Raw genomic sequence first — 20,693 nt, 5'->3', positions numbered from 1 at the left:
TTCCAATTAATTGGGAAGGATGCATCTCAGACTTGGGAAAACCTCTGTGGAAGTGTGGAACAGCTAGCATGCATGTTAGACAAAACTAGGGTTTGGGAACAGTGCTCGATACCCAATAGGGTTCGGCTATTATGCTTTTATATATCATACAGGTATAGGTACATGAGTTTGTATACAATACGTATAGCCTACAATACATAGTCTAACACCCTCCCTCAATCTTAACTATGTCCTGAAACACTCAAGAGGTTAAGATTGCGCCGACATCCCTCAAAAGAAGGTAAGGGCAAGGGCTTAGTAAAAATGTCAGCCAGCTGATCCTTGGAAGAGATGAACTTAATCTGAAGAAGCTTCTTTGCAACACGTTCCCTCACAAAGTGATAATCCACTTCAATATGTTTTGTCCGAGCATGAAACACTGGGTTTGCTGAAAGATATGTAGCACCAATGTTATCACACCAAAGGATCTGTGGCTGAGCTTGAGAGATCTTCAACTCTCTAAGTAGAGACTGGATCCAGATAATCTCAGCTGTAGCATTGGCAATTGCTTTGTACTCAGCTTCAGTACTACTCCGAGACATTGTAGCTTGTTTACGAGCTTGCCATGCTATCAAGTTAGGACCAAAGAACACTGCATGTCCCCCCGTGGATCGACGATCATCAGGACAACCAGCCCAATCTGCATCAGAGAAGGCAGAGAGCAAACCAGAAGTCGCTGGTTGTAGATGCAGACCATAAGAAGCAGTGTGACAGACATAGCGCAGAATTCTCTTAACAGCTGACCAATGTGGATCACGTGGCGCATGGAGATACTGGCACACTCGATTGACAGCAAAAGAGATGTCTGGTCGAGTAATAAGCAAATACTGGAGACCACCAACAACGCTGCGGTACTCCGTGGCATCATCAGAAGAAAGAAGCGCTCCATCAAAAACTGACAGTTTGTCTGTAGCAGACATAGGAGTAGGAGTAGACTTGCACTGTAGCATACCCGCACGGTGCAAGAGATCATGGGAATACTTCTGCTGAGTGAGAGTTAAACCTTTGTCAGAATGAGCAACCTCAAGTCCAAGGAAATAATGCAATTTTCCCAGATCCTTGACAGCAAAGTCAGCTCCCAAACAAAGAACCAGCCTGTCAGCCGCAACAACTGAAGAACTGACAAGAATGATATCATCGACATAGACCAGAATATACATGGTCACCTGAGGTCGCTGAAGGATAAACAAAGATGTGTCGGCAGTAGAGGACACAAAACCATGTGCACGAAGAGCAGCACCAAGTCTAGCATGCCATGCACGAGGAGCCTGCTTCAGACCATAGAGTGCTTTGACAAGACGACAAAGATGATGTGGCTCAACAGGATCAATGAAACCTGGTGGCTGACGCATATATACCTCCTCTTCCAGAACGCCATGAAGGAACGCATTCTGAACATCCAACTGACGAAGCGACCAACCTCTAGTGACAGCCAATGACAAGAGAAGGCGAATAGTAGTGGGCTTCACAACCGGACTGAACGTATCTTCATAGTCAAGACCATAACGTTGTTTGAAGCCTTTAGCAACCAAGCGTGCCTTGTATCTTTCAATCGAACCATCAGCATGCTTTTTTACCTTGAACACCCATTTGGAGTCAATGATATTGACACCAGCTGGTGGTGACACCAAACGCCATGTATTATTCTTCTTGAGTGCTTGGATCTCCTGTTCCATGGCTGCACGCCAGTGAGGAATATCCAAAGCAGCCTGGAAGTGCCGCGGTTCAGCAGTCGGATCAGCCTGGAGATGAGCAACACACGCCGCAAGCCAGGCCACAGTACCATCGGTGCGTTCTTTAGGACGAAAGATACCACTCTTACTGCGAGTATGAGGACGCAACAGAGCTGGTACAGGTACCGGGGGAGCCTGTGACACAGGAGAAGCTGTGCCAGGTGGTGTGGCAGACGGTGACACAGCCACGGGCGAAGCAGCCACGGGCGAAGCAGGTACAGGTGGCGATGGAGCTTCAGTTGGAGCGACGGGCGCTGAGCTTGGAGTGGTCAAGCCAGGCGAAGACGGCCCATGCGAAACAGTGCAGGGAGCGGGCGACACGCTGGGCGCCAGGGGGACGCACGCGTCCACGCCAGGTGAGGCCGGCACCTCAGATCGTCGTGCATGGGGCATGCACGGCCGATCGTCGTCGAGCGGATCAGCAGCAGTAGGCGAGGTGAGCGGAGCCATATCCGGAACTCCTGGCTCCGGCAGGTCATCAAGAAGCTCAAGGCGAGTACCTCGTCTAGTCCCTGCACCATGATTAGGCAACAATGCAGGAGAATATGCAGCATCCACAAATTGAGCAGGCAACACAGGAAAGGAGTGTAAGGAAGTAGTAGTGGTGTCAAGAGGCGGTGGTAGTGAGGAGAATGGGAAAACAGTCTCATCAAAGACGACATCACGGGATATATAAACACGATTAGACGGAATGTGGAGACACTTATACCCCTTGTGAAGCGGACTATACCCAAGAAACACACATTTTTTGGATCGATATTCAAGTTTATGGTGATTGTACGGACGAAGGCGAGGCCAACAAGCACAACCAAAAACCTTGAAGAAAGAGTAATCAGGAGTTTCATGGAGTAGGATTTCTAGTGGAGTTTTCATATGAAGGAGTCGTGTTGGAAGCCTGTTTATAAGAAAACACGCGGTGACAAAGGCATCACTCCAGAACCGAAAGGGTACAGAGGCATGAGCAAGCAATGTAAGACCAGTTTCAACAATGTGACGGTGCTTGCGTTCAGCAGCACCGTTTTGCTGATGTGTGTGAGGACAAGACACATGAGGTGATATTCCAAGTTTCTGAAAGAAGGTACTAAGATTCCGATACTCACCACCCCAATCAGATTGAACATGAATAATCTTGTGATTCAACAAACGCTCAACATGTGCTTGAAATTGCATGAAGACATGAAACACATCAGATTTGCGCTTAATCAAGTAAAGCTAGGTAAAACGACTAAAAGCATCAAGGAAGCTGACATAATAGTTGTGACCACTAACAGAAGTTTGAGCAGGCCCCCATACATCTGAATACACAAGTTCAAGAGGCGCTTTGACAACACGACTCGAAACAGAAAAAGGTAACTGATGACTCTTGCCTTGCTAACAGGCATCACACACTAAGAACTCCTTATTACTCGATTCTACGGGCAGCTCATAGCGATGGAGCACATGGCGCACAATAGGCGTGGCCGGGTGACCCAAACGAGAGTGCCATTGAGATGACGAAACTCGGACACCACTGAAAGCTTGAGAGGTGGATGGCACATCAAGAGCATATAGTCCATGACGAACTCGTCCTCTAAGAAGAACGTCCCGCATTGCCCGATCCTTAACAAAAAAATGAAAAGGGTGAAACTCACAAAACACATTATTGTCGCGAGTAAATTTAGGAACGGAGAGCAAAGTACGGGTGACAGATGGAACATGTAGAATATCGAGGAGACGAAGCTTTTTAGAGGTGTGTGAAAGGAGAGATGCCTGTCCAACATGCGAGATGTGCATACCTGACCCATTGGCAGTGCGAACCTGATCCGGACCAGAATATGGCTGATGTGAGGCAAGCTTATCAAGTTGACTTGTCAGATGGTCAGTGGCGCCTGTGTCCATATACCAGGCAGGATCAACTGAATAAGAGGGAGTATACCCCGAGTCCTGCGACGCTAGAGCAGCCTGTTTCTCGTTGCCTTTCCCATTGTTGCCGATGCCGAGCCGATGCCGAGAAAATCACGCTTGAAGCGGCGGTGGCAGCGAGACGCCAAATGACCTTCGAGACCACAAAGCTGACACTCAACTCCACCACCACAAGCTTGACAAGAGAGCCGCTTGTGCCCAGTGACAGGAGGAACAGGGGCGGACGGGCGGGCTTGTTGGTTGGACGGTGGTGGTGGTGCAGGTTTAGAACCACGAGGACCACCACGATGAGCCGCATTGGCCGAGGATCCATCAGAGTAAGATCCCACGGATCGACGAGTAGAGAGACGCTGCTCTGTGTTCAGAAGACGAGCATAGAGATCACGGGCAGGAAGTGGTGTTTCTCGCCCACTGATATTTTCCACCAGAGAATCATAGTCCTCATCAAGGCCATTGAAAATGAATGTCTTAAACTCCTCAGGGCGGAGCGGCTGTCCAATAGAAGAGAGCGTGTCAGCCAATGCTTTAACCTTGTTGAAGAAGGCCGTGACAGAGAGGTCATGCTTCTTTATCTCGCCAAGCTGAGTACGGATAGCCGAGGAGCGCGCCAGAGACTGCGAGGAGAAGCTGGACTCGATGGTGGCCCAAGCATCTCGCGATGTAGCGGCAAAGATGACCATGCCGGCCATAGAGGGGGTGAGCGAAGACTGGATAGCACCCAAAATTGCTTGGTCTTGAGCAACCCATCGTCGATGAGCCGGATTGGGCACCATAGTTTCACCACCGGAGGCCGAAAGAATCGGAACCATCAACATATCCTTCCAAATAGTGACTACGCATCAGAGGTAACACCTGAGCACGCGACAGCAAGTAATTGTCCGCAGAAAGTTTCACCGTCACCAGATGGGCAAAGTGGAACGGTCCTTGATCAGCAGATGGTGCGGCCGGCACTGCTTCATAAGGTGGAGAAGCACCGTATGGCATCGGCACCTCGCTAGGAGGCGGGCCACGGTACTGTTGCAGTTGATGATATCCATAGTTGGCCGGCGAGATCACACCATGGGACGCGGTAGGACGAGGAGGCGTCGCACCATAGGCCTCGTAGGAAGCGCCAGGATACGCGCCATAGGACGCTGCCGAAGCTGCAGCGTAGGGCGCTGCATGAGGCGCGACGTAGGGCGCTGCCGTGGGCGCGACGTAGGGCGCGGGGCGGGACGCGACGTAGGGCGCTGGATACGGCCCGCCGCGGTAGGGCTCCTGAGCAGGAGAGCTGTCGTAGGGCGGAGGCCGGCCATGGGCCGCAGTCGAGGAAGACGGCACCTCCCCCGAGGTTGGACCTGCAGATGGCGCAGGTGCAGGGTTGGCGGCTGCGGGAGCAGCAGGAGATCGGGCGGCAGGGTAGGCCCAAGCTAGAGGCGCGGACGCCATGAAGGGTGACGCCGTCGCAAGGGACGAGGGCGGCGGCGCAGCAGGAGAGGCCGACGCGGCGGCAGCAAAGGAGGCGGAAGCGGGGCGGCGCGGATCGAACGCGTCGTCTGATACCATGTTAGACAAAACTAGGGTTTGGGAACAGTGCTCGATACCCAATAGGGTTCGGCTGTTATGCTTTTATATATCATACAGGTATAGGTACAGGAGTTTGTATACAATACGTATAGCCTACAATACATAGTCTAACAATGCACTGGGATGAATACGGAATACCTAACTAGTTCATAAGTGCTAGCAAATATATGTTTATGGACCATCAGTGTGCGCAGCAGAGAACTTAATAAAACCTTGTTTTGGATTATAATAAACTCTTAGCTTTGTTTGCCACTTTGGGTAGAGCTTGTAGTCTGAAGAACACAATGCACAAGTTGAGGTACTGCCGAAACAATTGAGTTCGGTAAGTCAAGGATAGAAGATGCGAAGCTTAGAGTAACATGCAGAAAAACTCCTAAATTAAGTGAGAAAACTGCTTTTGACTTCCCTGCAACTTGATATGCCTTACTTAGTGTAAGGTTCATGCATGTAGTACATAATCTTTCTCTGTCGTCCCTAGCCAGTGGCGAACATGAAAATTTTAGCATGGGCGTCCCAAACTGGGATCTGGTTCACAAGTGGCAGGCCTTATTATTTAAAGCTAGGCCTCATCATATGTGCATTTGTAGAACTGCCGTCCGGTGACCCAAGCGTAGGAGACACAACATTTTGTACCTTTCTCCCTCCCGGTTCAGTTTCAGGAGATGGAGATGAGTAGATAACAGTCCCATGAAGTCTAGATTCTGGTGTGTTGATCAGTAGAATTCTCCTAATGTAAACTTACAGCAGTAGACTTTAACTTGTTATGTCACTGTTAGAAAAACTGCAGTGCTGCTACTTCAGATATTACCAAGCAATCACAGGTCGTATGTTCTTGCCCTACATATAATATAGTAAGAGGCTAAGAGCTTAAGAGATCCATCTATGCATGAGCGCCAGGGCCCCTATATCTGTATGCAGCCATGGTCGTAGGATAATGTAATACCTAACGACCTTCAAATGTGTTCTTACTTCTTAGCAAGAAAATGGTGCCATAAGGATCTCTGTACCTGAGCCAAGCACAGAGCTTCAATTTTCTCATCCCAGCTGACAAGACTAGCGGCAGGTTAGACACTCAGACTCAAAGGACTGATCAAACCCAAATGCCATGACTTCCAGGCTCCAGCATTTCCCACATTACTGCATAATAAGCTTCAGCTGCAGAGCTTTACATACAGGGCTTAATGCTCACCTGCAGAGCTAACTACAGTTCTGAATCTACTCCTACAATGGAGAACACCAACTACAGTAGCCTACAGCACAACCTCTCGGTCTCCAACTCCGTTAACTTAACATAGTCCAGTTCAAAGCGCACAGAAGAATCTAGAGGAGTCATGGGCGGGTGGAGCTAGCACGAGCCCTGAATCTACTCCTTGTTCCGGGTGGCTCGGTCCTTCTTGTGCCCACCGAGGATCCGGGAGATCTGCAGGCCTCTACTGAACGCCTGGTTGAACAGCATCCTGGTCTGGAACTCTGACACAAAGGGGAACCAGGCAAGGAATGCGATGGGCGTGAACAGGAGAAGCCCCATGAGGATCTCATAGCCGCGGGCGAGGGCCTTGACCGACCCCCACAGCCCGACCATCTCCACAGCAGGTTTGATCGCTTGGGCAATCTAACAAAGTTAGTCGAGGATGCTAAAGTCAGATCTGAGGTAGAAAAATAAGAAGGCGTGTGGACGAGAGCAGACTAGTCGTGTGACTAACCAGAAGCAAGCCCCATCCGGTCGGCATGAAAGCCAGGATGCAGACGAATATGTCGAGAATTGTCATGTGAGCGATCGCTGTTAAGATCACGATGATGGAGATGAATGTTATGAATATCAGCCCTTGATCAGCCGGAAAACAAGCTGGAACTCCGCGCTGAACCTCCTCCTGCCGACTGACACAGTCTGCAAAGAGAAATCATGACAACTGGGTGAGTGTTTTCGGTTCAAAAGGAGATAAAATATCATACTCGTACTATTCTCACTGCTAAAGGATGGCTCAAGAAATTTTGAGTTCGGAATGTAGGCAGAACTAAGTTGCAGGTTATTAAATATTTTACATCATTCTAAACCATGACAGCTGAGTGTTTTAGGCTGAAAAAGAGGTTAAACATCATAAAATTCTCACTGCAAAAGTATGGCTCAAGAAATTTGGAGTTCAGAAATCAAATTTCCACAGAGAACTAAGTTGCAAGTTATTAAATAATCTACATCAAACGGGAGCGGTGTTTTGGAACATGGGTGCATATGCTACCTATATTTTAAAATGCATCTTATAAACATTTTAAATTTCAAAAAAATGGAAACAAAAAATCTGCACGTACATCTTCACGTGCTACGTGCTCACAAAGTCGTTTCATAAAAAATCGACTTATCATGTGACGTGTGTAAAAAAGATAAATTTATGTGCTGAAAATAATGCTTGTCGCAAGATAAACTTTCTCCTTTTTACATAGACCACAAAAATTATTGGTTTTTCATGAAACTTGACGAACACACATATATTATGGAGATGTACATGTAGGATTTTTTGTCTAAATATTGTGACATTTCGAAATATGATTTTTTGGTAGAGGGAGCATACGCACCCGGGAGCCGAATTGAATTTCCGACATCAAAACAAAATCTTGACTAAATAAGAACTGGCATTAGCGGGACAAATGCAGAGCAGAGATATGCGTGTGTGAACTGTTTTAAAATTTTCTGAAATATTTAAGCAGCATTTTTCGAATTTTTGAAATCAGGTGCGCCTACACCCGGGTTCTCCATCATATTTTCCTTGATTACATTACCTTCATAACTAGCAGCATGACCATAATCACAACCCAAGAGAAGCCATACACCTGGAAATTAATGGCATTAATTAGAAAGACTGCATAAACACGATAGAGATGCAAACGTCTACTTGTATATACTAAATAAGAAAGGAATATTATTTATGCGAGGGCATCATCTTTAGTATCATTGGAGAGATGACCATTGTCAATTATGTGTCAAAATTGACCGAGAACTATATTTATAGATCCATGGGCATTCGCATTATGTAACCGAAATAATACATTTTACAACCACCATTTTTTTGTTAAATGTGTATGTCTAAATATGTAAGTCTTACAAAGCAATATTATGTTTCTAAATGCGAGATTTTTTTTTAGATTTTGAAATTTGCTTCTATTTATGTAAGTATAATCACTTTTAAAATATCAGACCATACATACCAAATGTTTAATATAGATAATTATACTTTTAAGATTTTGTAAGGGTGTTATTTTATTATGTTAGTGTGGAACTTCAAAGGTTATGAATGGCTAGATCAATCGTTTGGCATATTGGCTCTACATGAGTATTGATGTTCTGGTATGGATGAAATTATATCGTGCATTAATCGATGAAGCCAGGTTTCCCTTGCTCGGCCCTTTTTATCGGTAGTTTGGAAAATCTGGAAGTCTACCTTGTGAGAAGTATCCATGTCCACCATACGTCCAGTGACCTACCGGTGCTACTTTTTGAATTGAACATCACACATGATTTAGTAAAATCTTATAAGGCTAATTCATCTTTTCTATGTTATGTTTTTCATATTTTTTGATGAGTTAATATTCATATATATTTTTCATGTAAAAACCCTATTGACATCCTTTTTATCTTGTTTTTCTCGGTAGCATGGAAAATTTGGATGGCTATCTTGCTAGCAGAGTATTGCTAGTCAGTTCAATGTCCGAAAATTATACGGTCTTACTCTTTCAAGTCAAATTGCCATACAATTTTTTAAAACCATGGAAAGTTAATTTAACTTCCATATTTTTTGTTTTTTGTTTATGCATTAGCTAATATTCACACATATATTTATGTTTTCTTGCCCATTTTCCTTTGTAGTTTGACAAATGTAATCTATCTTCTAAGGATTTCTCCTACCGCATTTCTTAAATATATAGACTGTCTTCCGACCATTGTGTCCCGCCCACTTTACCACATGCAATCTTAGGGTCCTACTTCATACGGTTGGGAAATAAGTGTCATAGATTTGTCTAAATTCATATTCATCTATATACTAAAACATGTTTAGATAAATAAATTTGCGACACTTATTTCCAAATGGAGCGAGTCATATCGATCAGCTTTGGAGTTTTTTGACCGATTGACTTCCAACATATTTCTCTCACGTATGCCTATATTTGGCAGATTATTTTATGGCAAGGTGGCCCTCGCAAATGTGAGGGCATTATTGTAGTGTTTGTTTGAAAAAGAATTCCAAGTTGTATGGATCATCTTTAATGTGTAATGTTTGATTTAAAGAAGAATGGTTTTTTAATAGAATACAAAAGTAATTTGTTCATGATGCAATTAATAGAAAATAACTTGTCATTTTTTAATAGGTATGGCAACTAACTAAGAAATTTCATTGCTTTATTTGGATATTTCTTCGTCTCATTCTCTATGTCCACTTAAAATAAATGACACTCTTCTAAAATATGGTATTTTCTAAATATCAACACGTACTCCAACTCCCAATTGGTGTATTTTTTTGTATACAAATATTTTCCTTAAGATAAATGTAATAAACACAAATAGAATTGTAATATAACCTGAGCTTAATTTACATATTTCTTTATATTAATAGTCAATTTATATACCGATGGTTATATTTTTAGAAAATTTGGAAACCTTCAAGGCAAAGTTCTTTATCGCCAAATCGGAATGCCTCGATCCGAGTTGAAATCCACCTGGAGTTAGTTCGGCTAATGGTATTTTTCTAGTGACAGAAAGTCTCCAACTCTTCGATACATGAACGTGCAACCTCCAGGAAAAATAACACAGAAAATATATTTTCGAAACATTGGTATCTATTTACATGTTATGTAATCAAATTAAAAATGTGTTTTCCTTGTATACATCAGTATACTCAGTTTTATAAATATTAATTATTTTATACTTCAAACCATGTCATATATTTTCCACCACGTTCAGTATAGCTAGCTAGCATTTTTTTAAATAGACGCGGCGGCCATGGGTCTATATGTACAGACTGGATTTACCGGCCGGACGCAGCTAGCGTGGGCAAAATAAAATTGCTTTCCAGATCTTATATGCGCAACGGAGTTCTTTCCGTGTATGCTATGTACTATATTTCTTTCTAACTTTTTTTTTGAAAGAGACGGTGGAGTAGTTGTATCGGTTAGAGATATGTAATGGGTTTAAACAGCATCGGGCCAATTATTACCTAAGATAGATACATGAGGTGATTACTAATCTTATTAGAGCAGATTATCCTCGATCGTGTATATCAACGCCGGGCATATCTTGTACTCCTAATATTGTGTTTAAGTGTCATATGTTTACTTTCGTACACTATATTATTGTACGTAACATTTTTTTTTACCGATTGGTTTATAGTATATTTCTTGTCACGTACGCTTGTATTCGGCAGCTTTTTGCGAGAAATATACCGCAATCTAATGTACTTGATTCAGAAAATATACAGTATCTCGCACATATGCCTGCATTCGGCAGCTTTTTGAGAGAAATATACCACAATCTAATGTACTTGAGTCAGGAAATATACAGTATAATGCATTACTCAGAGTTTTCTAAAAATAACAATCGGTACAATTTTTCTGGGACACGCGCTTATGTACTTGAGGTGTTGGTAAATATTTTTGTCCTCAACTGATTTTTGGAGAGTGGGATTAAAGAACATTGTGTCAAGTAGAGAGATATTTACGGGACATACTAACCCGCATGGGAAGTTTGATTCTGTAGGATATAAATAGGACATACTCTTTCCCAGAAAATAGAAACAGATACGTGGGATATTTGGAGAACATGCTAACACCGGATCCGAAGTTGGATTCCACACGATATAAATAGGATGGGTTCCTAGGAAAAAAAAGAAACAGATACGTGACTATGTTATTGTACAGTTTACGTTCACAACAGAATTATGTTACGGTAAGTTTTGTTAAATTATAGCCATAGATTTTAGATCCAAGCATTAATATATTTCTAATGATGTGGATCAACCTAATGCCTCGAAAAACACTCTTGTTTTGCTTTTGCGAGGGCATCATCTATATAAAAAATGTTTAAAATTATTTAAACCTTTTTTCCGTCTATTAATCTTCTTCATTACGAAATTATTTTTGAAAATACATACTTTGGTATTGGTTAACTTTATCTCGGTTTTGTAAATTAATATATTTGTATGTTGCATAGAAATAACAAAAGAAAATGAAATATCTCTTAGGGAAATCGGATGGTAGTGGTTTATATTTTCTCGAAGACATTTATGTAACACAAAAAGTTGGAGCTGCGACACCTACAAAGTATGCTGCAATCTGCGAAGGCTTTACATCATCAATTAGTGATGCTCTCTGGTGTAGGTGGTCTGCAGCTCTATGCATATTTGTCATTTTACACACAACTATTTGTTATAATCCAATGTTCTTGTTGGTATCATTGATGCAAAAAATTGGTATATATTTGCTAAGTTTTTGCTCACATGTATAATTGGATATATCTATTATATATAAATAAAATATATTGAACAAACTGATCCATCATCACCACACACTCTTACATGTGTCCTTAGCATGTTTTCTTTCACAAAAACACTTAAGTTGTGTCGAATTGATGTTTTTTTCCACTTCGTGCATTTGTGTTCCCTAAATTTTGTGCTCGTGCTCATCTTACACAAGTTGCCCTCGACACTTGTCTGTGTGAGAAAACATTATTATATGTGCATATAATTTATCGGTAATTCTATAGATAGCTTGGTTGCATTACTTGATATGGAGTTCTTATGAAAAGAAAATCATGTTTTTTCTCTCATTTTCTGTTTCTGAATTTCAGAGAAAAATGACGAAAAAAGAAAATGTTACTGTTATATAGCAATGGATTAATATGATAGGATTGTACCATTCATCCACCTAAAAAAAGTTTATATAACAAACATATATTTTTAGCCTATATGTACAATCGTGCTAAACAAATACAACAGTCTTAGAAATATGATAATATTGATATATAGGGAAAATTTATTTTGGCTTCCGACGTTCAGTGAGATTGGTTTAGAAAAAAAATCAAAAGTTTATTTTCTTCTCGTGAAAAATCGGTATATAAATATACGGGTACATATACATGTCTAGTATGTACGCCCTTGTTTTCATTGAAAAATATTTTCATATGTGGTCCATAAAAAGAGACAAATATTTTAAAATTGGAGTTATTTTTTACCTTTTTAAAGCCATGGTTTTGTGATTTTTGTGTAGCCAAAAACACAATGTGTTATTTGGCAATTCTCCATATTATTTGGAAAATCTCCATGTAAATACTTTTAGAAAAATATTTAAACACTAAAATATCTTTTTTGATTTTTCAAATCCTAAGTTAACTGGAGCTCGCGAGCATTTAATTGAAACTCTACACTTATCCTTGTATTTCTGATATTCTGGTGTAACGTGTGAGCCATAACCATCGGATATGCAAGTGGTCTAGTATAGCTAGCATGTATTACTGTGATCAGTTTACACAAAACTCACCTTCACTCCTTTAAAAAAATATATATTAAAACTTAAATAGACCAACGTTCTCATGAATATCATGATGCTCAGCCGGTCGGCATAGTAGGGACTCTTCTTCTCCCATCACGATCACGCAGTAATAGTAGCTATTTTTATGTGAAGAGTCGTATTTTCTTTGTGCTAAAATAAGTGTCTACTTTTGTCTAGATACAGATATTTCTAGGTTTATTTTAATTATACATATATCCATATTTATAAAATATATTTAGTATATATTTTAGATAGAGAAAACACATGCGAAGCTTGTTTCATGTTATGTGAAGCAGCAGGCTTTTACGTACATGCATGCACCAGGTTTCTAGTGATCAGCCCTTTTGAGTTCGGAATGTAGGCAGAACTAAGTTGCAGGTTATTAAATATTCTACATCATTCTAAACCATGACAGCTGAGTGTTTTAGGCTGAAAAAGAGGTTAAACATCATAAAAGAACTAAGTTGCAAGTTATTAAATAATCTACATCAAACGGGAGCGGTGTTTTGAAACATGGGTGCATATGCTACCTATATTTTAAAATGCATCTTATAAACATTTTAAATTTCAAAAAAATGGAAACAAAAAATCTGCACGTACATCTTCACGTGCTACGTGCTCACAAAGTCGTTTCATAAAAAATCAACTTATCATGTGACGTGTGTAAAAAAGATAAATTTATGTGCTGAAAATAATGCTTGTCGCAAGATAAACTTTCTCCTTTTTACATAGACCACAAAAATTATTGGTTTTTCATGAAACTTGACGAACACACATATATTATGAAGATGTACATGTAGGATTTTTTGTCTAAATATTGTGACATTTCGAAATATGATTTTTTGGTAGAGGGATCATACGCACCCGGGAGCCGAATTGAATTTCCGACATCAAAACAAAATCTTGACTAAATAAGAACTGGCATTAGCGGGACAAATGCAGAGCAGAGATATGCGTGTGTGAACTGTTTCAAAATTTTCTGAAATATTTAAGCAGCATTTTTCGAATTTTTGAAATCAGGTGCGCCTACACCCGGGTTCTCCATCATATTTTCCTTGATTACATTACCTTCATAACTAGCAGCATGACCATAATCACAACCCAAGAGAAGCCATACACCTGGAAATTAATGGCATTAATTAGAAAGACTGCATAAACACGACAGAGATGCAAACGTCTACTTGTATATACTAAATAAGAAAGGAATATTATTTATGCGAGGGCATCATCTTTAGTATCATTGGAGAGATGACCATTGTCAATTATGTGTCAAAATTGACCGAGAACTATATTTATAGATCCATGGGCATTCGCATTATGTAACCGAAATAATACATTTTACAACCACCATTTTTTTGTTAAATGTGTATGTCTAAATATGTAAGTCTTACAAAGCAATATTATGTTTCTAAATGCAGGATTTTTTTTTAGATTTTGAAATTTGCTTCTATTTATGTAAGTATAATCACTTTTAAAATATCAGACCATACATACCAAATGTTTAATATAGATAATTATACTTTTAAGATTTTGTAAGGGTGTTATTTTATTATGTTAGTGTGGAACTTCAGAGGTTATGAATGGCTAGATCAATCGTTTGGCATATTGGCTCTACATGAGTATTGATGTTCTGGTATGGATGAAATTATATCGTGCATTAATCGATGAAGCCAGGTTTCCCTTGCTCGGCCCTTTTTATCGGTAGTTTGGAAAATCTGGAAGTCTACCTTGTGAGAAGTATCCATGTCCACCATACGTCCAGTGACCTACCGGTGCTACTTTTTGAATTGAACATCACACATGATTTAGTAAAATCTTATAAGGCTAATTCATCTTTTCTATGTTATGTTTTTCATATTTTTTGATGAGTTAATATTCATATATATTTTTCATGTAAAAACCCTATTGACATCCTTTTTATCTTGTTTTTCTCGGTAGCATGGAAAATTTGGATGGCTATCTTGCTAGCAGAGTATTGCTAGTCAGTTCAATGTCCGAAAATTATACGGTCTTACTCTTTCAAGTCAAATTGCCATACAATTTTTTAAAACCATGGAAAGTTAATTTAACTTCCATATTTTTTGTTTTTTTGTTTATGCATTAGTTAATATTCACACATATATTTATTTTTTCTTGCCCATTTTCCTTTGTAGTTTGACAAATGTAATCTATCTTCTAAGGATTTCTCCTACCGCATTTCTTAAATATATAGACTGTCTTCCGACCATTGTGTCCCGCCCACTTTACCACAAGCAATCTTAGGGTCCTACTTCATACGGTTGGGAAATAAGTGTCATAGATTTGTCTAAATTCATATTCATCTATATACGAAAACATGTTTAGACAAATAAATTTGCGACACTTATTTCCAAATGGAGCGAGTCGTATCGATCAGCTTTGGAGTTTTTTTGACCGATTGACTTCCAACATATTTCTCTCACGTATGCCTATATTTGGCAGATTATTTTATGGCAAGGTGGCCCTCGCAAATGTGAGGGCATTATTGTAGTGTTTGTTTGAAAAAGAATTCCAAGTTGTATGGATCATCTTTAATGTGTAATGTTTGATTTAAAGAAGAATGGTTTTTTAATAGAATACAAAAGTAATTTGTTCGTGATGCAATTAATAGAAAATAACTTGTCATTTTTTAATAGGTACGGCAACTAACTAAGAAATTTCATTGCTTTATTTGGATATTTCTTCGTCTCATTCTCTATGTCCACTTAAAATAAATGACACTCTTCTAAAATATGGTATTTTCTAAATATCAACACGTACTCCAACTCCGAATTGGTGTATTTTTTTGTATACAAATATTTTCCTTTAGATAAATGTAATAAACACAAATAGAATTGTAATATAACCTGAGCTTAATTTATATATTTCTTTATATTAATAGTCAATTTATATACCGATGGTTATATTTTTAGAAAATTTGGAAACCTTCAAGGCAAAGTTCTTTATCGCCAAATCGGAATGCCTCGATCCGAGTTGAAATCCACCTGGAGTTAGTTCGGCTAATGGTATTTTCTAGTGACAGAAAGTCTCCAACTCTTCGATACATGAACGTGCAACCTCCAGGAAAAATAACACAGAAAATATATTTTCGAAACATTGGTATCTATTTACATGTTATGTAATCAAATTAAAAATGTGTTTTCCTTGTATACATCAGTATACTCAGTTTTATAAATATTAATTATTTTATACTTCAAACCATGTCATATATTTTCCACCACGTTCAGTATAGCTAGCTAGCATTTTTTTAAATAGACGCGGCGGCCATGGGTCTATATGTACAGACTGGATTTACCCGCGCCGGACGCAGCTAGCGTGGGCAAAATAAAATTGCTTTCCAGATCTTATATGCGCAACGGAGTTCTTTCCGTGTACGCTATGTACTATATTTCTTTCTAACTTTTTTTATGAAAGAGACGGTGGAGTAGTTGTATCGGTTAGAGATATGTAATGGGTTTAAACAGCATCGGGCCAATTATTACCTAAGATAGATACATGAGGTGAATCTTATTAGAGCAGATTATCCTCGATCGTGTATATCAACGCCGGGCATATCTTGTACTCCTAATATTGTGTTTAAGTGTCATATGTTTACTTTCGTACACTATATTATTGTACGTAACATTTTTTTTTACCGATTGGTTTATAGTATATTTCTTGTCACGTACGCTTGTATTCGGCAGCTTTTTGCGAGAAATATACCGCAATCTAATGTACTTGAGTCAGAAAATATACAGTATCTCGCACATACGCCTGCATTCGGCAGCTTTTTGCGAGAAATATACCACAATCTAATGTACTTGAGTCAGGAAATATACAGTATAATGCATTACTCAGAGTTTTCTAAAAATAACAATCGGTACAATTTTTCTGGACACGCGCTTATGTACTTGAGGTGTTGGTAAATATTTTTGCCCTCAACTGATTTTTGGAGAGTGGGATTAAAGAACATTGTGTCAAGTAGAGAGATATTTACGGGACATACTAACCCGTATGGGAAGTTGGATTCTGTAGGATATAAATAGGACATACTCTTTCCCAGAAAATAGAAACAGATACGTGAGATATTTGGAGAACATGCTAACACCGGATCTGAAGTTGGATTCCACACGATATAAATAGGATGGGTTCCCAGGAAAAAAAAGAAACAGGTACGTGACTATGTTATTGTACAGTTTACGTTCACAACAGAATTATGTTACGGTAAGTTTTGTTAAATCATAGCCATAGATTTTAGATCCAAGCATTAATATATTTCTAATGATGTGGATCAACCTAATGCCTCGAAAAACACTCTTGTTTTGCTTTTAGTATATAATAGATAGATTAGTATATAATAGATTTAGTATATAATAGATTTATATTTGGTTTTTGGTCGATCTCTTGCTTGCGTGAGACTGAGTCTGACATGTGGATAGGATATGGCGTTCTAATATTTCTCCACCTTTCTCTCGAATTGTCTCGCTCACTCTCATGAATTCAGCCAATCATTTGATCTCACGACTCGAGCTGTACAGTGCATCTACTGATCTACAGTACATGCAATCTACTCCCTACTCAGCATCGCCTCATCATGCCGGCCCAACGAACAAGCATAACACCACTGATTCAAGCCTTGACAAGATTACACGGACGAGCAATGAGTAATCCTCTAGGTCAAATTCGGGACAGAGAATTTATGCTTTCTGTGCAAAATCCAGCCTGAACATCTAGACCAGATCGACCAGCCATTGAGCACTGCACACTGGTGGAATCTGCGCACGAAGCAAGATAATGGGGCTATTACTCGAGCCCATCATGTGATCTGTACAAGCCATCCTCGGGTGGTCTCAATGATTTCAACCTTTGACTAAAAAAAATGAAGGACAAACCATGCACTGTTCTAAAAAAAACATGAAGGACAAACCATGCACTGTTCATCAAACGATATTCGTCTGGACGCCAGTTTCTGAACTGAACGCTGATCTCCATACACCCAACGACCAGAAGAAACATTTCTGTACGAATTATCATACGTAATACAAATCCACAGCCAAGAAATTTTTGTATCCTTATACGCATGTGATCGTGGTGACACTCGTTGTCGTTAGAGCATCTCCAACGGGGTGACGCAAGTCGGTGTCCGCGTGCATCCGTTTCCGTCGCGTGACGGACGTGAAAAAAACCGTTTTTGTTCGTGCGTCCGTTTGCATCTGGGGTGCCTCCAGCGGCCCGACGTATTTCCGCGTCGGCATGAATTATGATGTTTGAAAACAACAAAATAAAAGAGTTTCAACGAAGTCATAGTTATTACATCCAAATTTTAAAAAGTCTACATGAAAATAAGATGGTATTTCTATAGGCATGGTCTTCATGGTTAGCCAATGCCCACTCATGCTCAATCAGATGTCACTCTACATTCATATGCAGATAGTCCTTCCAAGATAAAGCCCCAGGGAGTGGCGCAACCAGCGCACCTTGGAATTCCCAGTGGTTCTCGTTCTCAACGATCATGTTGTGCATGATCACGCAGCATGTCATCACCTCATGCATGGTGCAACGACCATGTTCTTGTCGGGTGACGGATAATTGCCCACCCAGCTTGGAGCACACCGAATCCACGCTCCACATCTTTCCTGCAAACCTCTTGCATCTTGGCAAACCTCCTCGTCTTCTCGAAGTTTGGATTACGGACAGTCTTCACCAGTGTGGCCCAGTCAGGGTAGATACCAACAGCAAGATAATATGACTTGTCATATTCATTTCCATTGACCTCGTAGCTCACCCGGCGAGCTTTGCCTTGCATGAGCCTGTTGAAAACTGGTGATAGGTGCAACACATTGATATCATTGTTGGAACCGGCCATGCCAAAGAATGAATGTCAAATCCATAAATTTTGAGATATGCCGGCTTCAAGAATGACAGTTCGTCCCTCCGCATGCCCGTACTGACCCTGTCATCCAAATGGATAGTTCTTTCACTCCCAGTGCATGCAATCTATGCTGCCAATCATTCCTGGGAACCCTCTCGACTCGTTGATAGACAACAGCTGCCTTGTATCCTCAACGGTTGGCTCCCTACAGTAATGATGTCCAAACACGGCAATCACGGTTCAGCAAAACATGTACATGGCCTCAAGGCAGGTGCTCTCACCCATTCGAAGTTACTCATCGAATATATCAGCATCCATTCCATATGATAGCATGCGAATAGCCGCGGAGCATTTTTGATAGGAGGTGAAGCCTAGCGCACCTATTGCATCAAGCCTGCATTGGAAGTAGGGGTCGTTGTTTCTGATGCCCCGTAGAATGACCATGAACAGCTCCCTTGACATCATGTACCGGTGCCGGAACATTTTTTTCCTTGAACACCGGATCGGTGAGGTGGAAGTAGTCCTTGTGGAGCCGGATCTACCCTTCCACTATGTTGCGCGGTAGGTTTTTTGAGCGGTCCTTGACAGAGCCCCGGTGCACCGGCCCCTGGTTTGAATTGAACTCGTGGATCATGGAGGCCGCAGTAGTTGTCAATGTCTGTGTGGACTGATCAGACTCCTCCGTGCGGAACTTTTCCAGCATCTGTCACATATCCATTTGCGTGGGTACGAACTGTGGATCAATGGCCGCGCACAATAGCGCCGAAAATAGGAGTAAGACACCTACCGGCACAATTGACCGAACAGGTCGTGGGCGGTGCAACCGGCAACATTTGGCCCCAAAACAGGCAGCAGGTACGCGCCGAAGCCAACCCCGACTACGATCCTGCTCTCCCGCGCGGCTAGAACCGAGCCGACGGCGAGTACTGCGCCGCTGCGGCGGGACGGCGGCGGGTGGGGTTGGGGTGGTGGAGTCGCACTAGGGCAGCAAAGAAGGGGGAAAAGAAGCAAATCGAACCGCTCGATTTCGTTGTCCCTGACTTGCGGTACCGGGTAAGAAAAGGAGAACGCTCGCCGCGACCGCGGAGACGCAAACCTGACGCATATTTGGGCCAGGTTTGCGTCGCCGCGGACGGCCCGGTCACTTTGCGTCGTCCCGCTGGAGCATGATCCAGACGCATTTTCGATCACGCGGAAACGGTCGCTCAGCGTCCATTTACATCGTCCCGTTGGACATGCCCTTAGAGGTATAACGACTGGGATGGCAACTCCACAGTCAGAAAAAACAATGTTTTTCCTCACACTTCCAGGCTGCAGAAATTAGGAACCTAGTCAGAGAGACAGGGAGTTCACCATATCGTGGTGGCGCCAGTGCATCCGATCCCATCCCGGTTGGCGTGTTAGCAGCATCCCAGCAACCACGACACCAGGGCCGTGCAGAGCAAATGGCTAGTGGATCAAATGAATGGCGACTCTTGTTCTTCTATTGGTGCACCTTATGTACAAACCACCAAATTATGTCACGTATAAAAGAGTCAACGCTCTTCTTGGTTGTGCGAAAAAATCAGGCAGGAAAATCTAGCAAAAAAAGGAAATCACTTTATTCCTAGTATTGCCCAAGACAGGGATAAACTGTGTAATTCAACTCACCAACTTTCAATGATGTTTAAATGGACCATGCAAACCTGGCTTTTAGTAATGGAGTTCTAGCCATGTTAGTTGTTTGAATCTTAGACTACTTTTCAGTTAGCTATCTATAAAAAATAAAATATTAGATTTTTTGATTAGTTAGAGGAGAGAGATTATGAGAGAAAAGAGAAGTGGACTCTCGTGCTTCTTGGCACTTTGTGAGAGTAATGAATGAGCCCTATATAGTAAAAATACTACACTTTTATAGCACACTATTGTACATGTTAGCTATATCTCGACTATAGATGACATGACAAGCTACTATAGCTGGCTGATGGCTGCACTATTGCTCTTGCTCTTATACTAGGAGTAATATCACACATCTCAAGATGTTTTAGTGATATGGCATGACAATAAGTGAA

The 20,693-nt window shown here is 41.2% G+C and overlaps 1 pseudogene; it reads right to left on the bottom strand.

Moving 5' to 3' along the window:
- Positions 1 to 6,481: 6,481 nt before the first annotated feature.
- On the bottom strand, positions 6,482 to 19,345 carry LOC127314987 (callose synthase 3-like; annotated as a pseudogene).
- Between the last annotated feature and the right edge of the window lie 1,348 nt (positions 19,346 to 20,693).

The sequence above is a fragment of the Lolium perenne genome, chromosome 7 (genome assembly GCF_019359855.2).
Source record: "Lolium perenne isolate Kyuss_39 chromosome 7, Kyuss_2.0, whole genome shotgun sequence".
Classification (NCBI taxonomy): Eukaryota; Viridiplantae; Streptophyta; class Magnoliopsida; order Poales; family Poaceae; genus Lolium; species Lolium perenne.
The sequence above is the reverse complement of the archived record's forward strand: the minus strand, read 5'-3'. Positions and strand labels throughout refer to the sequence as shown.